Genomic DNA, 5730 nt, shown 5'->3' with positions numbered 1-5730 from the left:
ATTCAATATCATGATTGGTTGGTTGATACATCATATAAGGAAAACGAAAACTATAGGTGGTTTGAATATTGTACATCGCTTGATGCATTATGTAAGTGGACTATATAAAACTTGAGCATGATCATTTCAAACTAAAGTATAGGAAGGTTATATGCATTTGTTATACTGTAGTTAATATATTTTAAATATTACATACGTCAAGTGATTCACGTTTTCATAAAAATAAAATTCAAGTTCATTATTGGGCCGTACTTGTCCGTAATAAGCTACGTTAAATATGATATATTTTTAGGTTCATTTAATGACATTAAGTTTAAATTTGATTAAAGGAAACTCATTAATTTAACTGAAAAACATAAGCATTAAAATATGTAAGTTAATTTAATGATGTTAAGTTTATATTTGAATAAGGAAAACAAATTAATCTAACTGAAAAAGACAAGCATTAAAATAGGAAATTCAATTTAATTCTCAGTGGCATGAAAATGTAATTAACTTCAAAAACTTAGGGGTATTTTTTAATGGGTACTTCTCTTTTAATAATATAGATATCTACTCTCGCTGATTAGGGATATAAAGCTCATTCAATATATGTCAATTTATCTCCTAAGCGGTTAGCTAGGTGATTAAATCAGAGATCGAACATTAAGTGATCAATTCAATGTACGCAGTAAGAACAATATGAATGAAGAACAGTTAAGATCACTTATTTGTGTTCAGTTCATGCGACTAACACCCTACAACCCTAAGCAAGCTTAGCCTACTACTCAATCATAAAGCAGGATGACACAGACATGGTTTCTAAATAATACTGCATGTAAAATAAAGTAGAAAGACAAGGGTTCATGATAATCTTCTCGTGAGAATCAGAGATGAAGCCTTCTCCCTTACAAGTTTCTTAATCCAAAATAGTTCTAGGTCTCTCGTAAAACTAGCGTAGTCTAATAGAAATGATAGGATAGGCTTTTTATATGGAGGCGCTGGTAGAGAAGTGAGGAGAGATAGAATCTAGGGCAAACTCCCGAAATTGGAAGTTTTCTTAATGAGTGGGAACAGTCAGCCGCTTGTTCTCTTCGGGAACATCCTTCGGATTGGTCTGATCGGCTGTTCCGCATCGGGTATCCCAAAATAGCATCTTTCTTCATGGATCTCTCTTCTTTGTTCTTTTAGCTGTTCCAAACCTGGAATGATATCAAATAAGCACAAATTAGGACTGAGATTTAGCTCAAAGCGCACATATAATGGTGTTAGAAACATCATATATCAGGTTCAAACACACAACTTTGGTAACGATTATTTGGAACTGATTCTAGCAGATCAAAGTGTAAGTTTCATTATTAGGTTTTTTATGTATTGTTCTTATTCCAAGTTTAATATTGTCTATAAAACGTATCTAAGTTTTTTGTATATTGTTTATCTGTTATTAACCATAATGAGTTTATTAGGGTATTAAGATATATTAATCATGTAAAAAGATATACCTCACGTAAAGAAGAATCTTCAGGTTGGCATATGAAAGATTATTGATGAATTATCAGTTGCATCAGCTATTCAGAAACTGCAGACCTACAAGTCATAGTTACAAGCTTAACTTCGTCAACAATACTACAGTCACCGATTCATCTGTCAAACTTGATGATAATTTTTTATCATACACCATTTGAATCTATTTTTAGTGGAAGTTTAAAAGCAAATTTTCTAATTAGTGATATATTGTGTTTTTGGTATATTATATGTATGTCTTACTAATAGTTTTCAAGGTTTTATCGTGTCTTTATAGTCCTTTTGAGTCATTACAAGTCTGAGAGTCTAATAGGTGAGAAGAATGATCGTGTGTAGCGAAAGAAGGAAGAAAAGAGCCTGACTTGAAGGTTTTTACAACCAGAACAGTCAGGCAGACTGTTCTCGCATTAGTGGAGCACTCCGATAGCCTGTTCCCTGATACTTCAGGAAATAAAAGATTCTATTTCGGGATTTTCCCTAGTTTTTCCTATTTTTCCCTCTAGCCGCATGTGGCTCCTATATATATTCTTATTTTATTTACTTTATGACCTACCTTAGTTCTTATGCAAGAAAGACCTTAGAGAGCCTTGAGATTTGGCGATTGCTACTTGTAAGGGAGAAAGCCTCATCTATCTCCTAGAGAAGATTACCCTGAACCCTCTGATTTCTATTATCTATTATATGCAATATTATTCAGAAATCATGCCTCTTTGTTCTTGTGTTATGATTGAGTAGTCACCGAGTTAGTTTAGGGTTCTAGGGTTTTAGATTCGTGAACTGAAGCATAAATAAGTCATCTTAAGATTGTCTACATTCATATATGTTCTTATTGCTTGCACTGAACTGATCACTTAGTGCATGAATTAGGGTTAATCAATTTAGCTCTGTTGGTTGATAACTTGATATGATTTGAATAAGCTTTGCATCCCTAGTGAGCGAGAGTAGATATTAGGGTGTATTGTGAACACATCGGAATTGATCTCTAAAGCTTGCTATCGCGTCTTGATCGAAACGAGAGTTTACGCATCAAGGCCGATTTGCAAAAGAATCAACACCACAACAGTGGGTTGTTTTAACTTGAGTGATCCGAGTTTAGACTTGTGTAAACTGGACTTGAATAACTGTTTGGTTTGCGATTTCCTTACCTGAAGAAGAAATCCTAGACTAGCGCCTTTAATAAATTCGAAAACAGCCTCACTTTGTTACTTGTTTCTTACGTTACCTTACTTCTTTAAAACTCCACTTCTGTTTTAGCTAAATTTTGATCATGTGAACTGGTCCTCTGGAATTGAATCTAAAGATATTACAACTACACTGTTAACTTGACAGTAGACAAAGATCCAATTTTAGTGTATCAATTAGCAATATATTTTTATAGCATAATCATTTTATGTTTTGCTAATCTCCAATATTTGGTAATTATATATGTTATTGGTGAAGCAATTGATATTGGAGATTTTCAAATTTTCCACGCACATGGTAAAGAAAGTAAAAAAATTCAGCTGTCTTTAAAAGACAAGAAATGTTAAGTCCTTATCTATTTTGAAGTCGTATATCTTTTTTAAAATCCATCTTATTATTATTGGATATGGATATTTGCAGTGATCAAATTGTATCATGTTGTCCATAGAGTCGTTTTGCTAAAAAAAAAGTTGATTATTAAAATCTAAAGAAACTAAATTTATCACTTTGGTAACATTTGCTAAAAAAATGTTTACAAAAGTAAAAGAATTTTGTATGGGAGTTATAATTGATTAGGCAAAATAATTAATTATGTGATCATTCATCTATAAATGACGTCGTTTATAAATATTTGCAGGGCAATTCCAAATAACAAATGCATTTGACATATCTAATGTGATCATAAACCCTCAAGGATCTGATGTTGAAGAGTTTCTCAAAATATAAGTTAATAAATTTTGTATTGCAAATGTTGTTTGTTAGTTTTAAGTGATACAGATTTTGTCATGTGAAATATTACCAGGGGCGGAGGCATGTTAAGGGTAGGGGGGTCAGCTGACCCCGGTCAATTTTAATTATCAACAACGTTTTCTAATAATATTTAGTATTGACGCCAGTCAAAAATTTCTCCTGACCCCTATGTATTTGAAACCTACTTTAATCTTACTGAAAGTTTATGCATTTCATCACTATATCCATGTAAGTGGTATAGATAACGTAAATAAGTTTGCAAAAGTAATAAAAAGTGTATTTGTGTCTATTAATGTCTATATCTTATACATAATTATTATTTTATTAAAATTTAATATACAAACACAAGTTTCGATTGTATTGGAAAATTTAAGAAGTTTCTTGTTTTTATAATCAAAATGTAAATGTTTGTAGTTCTTTTTCTTCCTTGCTATACATAATTTAAATAAAGTGCTATTTTGCTACAATTCTCTACATATACTAAAATAACTACCAATTACGGTGATCTTACACTAAGCAAAAATGGTTAATTTCATCACTTATATACAAGTCACTATTTAATAGTTGGTTAAACTAATTAAATTATAATTATAAGATTTGTCTAGAGATCGTTTAATTTGTTTTCACTAATAGTAAATATTTTAATGAAATATATAACTAATTTAAACAATTTTAAATATTAAAGTACATATAATAATTTATTAAATTTACATGATTTAATATATATTTAATATTAAAATATTATTGACCCCGGTAGAAAATGTTTCTGGCTCCGCCACTGAATATTACAGACCATCTAGTAATAATCTGGCTCTAGCAAGTTGAGCTCTGAAGATTTGAAAATTGTTAAGAAATGCAAAAAAAGATCACTGGAGGCATTGTCTAGAAATATCAATATCAGAAGAGCAATTGCACTCCGTATACACAAAAATAAGATTATTTAGCTATGTGGTTGTGCCACTGTTGTATTTTCAATATTCCAATAAAGTCCCTATAACTAGAATACGATTACAGAGAAATAACTACAGAGAAATAATCAAAGCGATTCACTTCAGAGACATGTTTAAAACCTTCGATCGAAGAAGAGGACAGATGATAGACTGATTCTTTTTTGATGTTATGTTCCATGTTGAGTTTGCTTAAAGAACTTGTTTCAGTTTCTTTGGTTCTATAAACAGTTTCCAAGATGAAGACAACAAGGGGGAAAGATAAAGCTAAGAACACCAAGGAAGCCTTGAAGCCTGTTGATGACATGTTCATCCTCTGAAACTATATAAAGGAAATAAATTTCTTGCTAAATCATTGTCTTTTGTTGTTTGATCTCAAATATAAAGGTGAAAGCTTTTTCTTTCAGAAAGGTGAGAAAGAGGAAGGCACGGCTGAGAAGGTTAGCATGCGGGAGAAGAAGGCCAAGAAGGATCCAAACAAACCCAAAAGAGCTCTCAGTGCCTTATTTATCTTCCTGTAAGTAGTATTCTTGAATCCTTGCTTTCCAATTTCGACTTCATATTTGCTGTTTCTGTAATCTGTTCTTAAAGTTTATTGCTTGGTTTCTTTTTGGTTTCAGAGAAGATTTTAGGACAACGTGACTCAGTGTGTTTTGCTGTGAGTTTTAGGTTAATCTGAAGAGTTTGGCTTGATTTTTCCCTGCAGGAAGCGCAGCTAGAAAAGGGAAAAGGCAGGAGATGTAGAGGAATATGACGATGATGATGCTAATGAAGACAAGGAAAAAGAAAGACTATTGCTTCAATATTATTGTGGGATATCTGTGTAATTTCACTGCTGCTTTTCTATCCAACTAGCTAAATAATTTTTTTTCTGCATAGATTGCTAATTATCTTTTGTTTCTTGTTTTTTCAGCCAATTCACCCATATCAGAAATCCTAATGACTAATAAAATATTTTAAAACATTTAGTGATAAACACATGATATTTAGACATCTTTCAAAAAATTTACCAAGATTTGTTTTAGTGCAAGTCCATCTTTTTATATATATTTCCGAAAAGCGTGAGCCCTTTACAAAAAAGAGGGCCAAATTTTTTTACCAGAATATTATGTCTATAAATGGAAATGTATTGTTAAAGCAACCATTTGTAGAGTAAACGGTAACTAGTTTGGTATTATATTGCATGTATGTCTTGAAACAATAAGAAGGTTACGAAAATAACAAAAAAAATCAGAATTTAAATGATTCAGTCAAACTTTGTGGTTCGTGATTATTGTCATTCTAATGTCACCAATGTTGCACCAAAGTAAGTATTTAGTAAACATAAATATCTTTTTTTTTTTCAAAA

General features: G+C 31.4%; 1 long non-coding RNA gene across 1 annotated transcript; it reads left to right on the top strand.

Annotated features, from left to right (window-relative positions):
- Positions 1-4316: 4316 nt before the first annotated feature.
- On the top strand, positions 4317-5258 carry LOC106364575. The gene is made up of 2 exons (XR_001273242.3): positions 4317-4899; positions 5089-5258. It is a non-coding gene; the product is annotated as an uncharacterized LOC106364575 (long non-coding RNA).
- Positions 5259-5730: the final 472 nt, after the last annotated feature.

This window comes from Brassica napus, chromosome A5 (assembly GCF_020379485.1).
Source record: "Brassica napus cultivar Da-Ae chromosome A5, Da-Ae, whole genome shotgun sequence".
Classification (NCBI taxonomy): domain Eukaryota; kingdom Viridiplantae; phylum Streptophyta; class Magnoliopsida; order Brassicales; family Brassicaceae; genus Brassica; species Brassica napus.
Note: the sequence above shows the minus strand (reverse complement) of the source record. Positions and strands in the feature narration are given on the sequence as shown.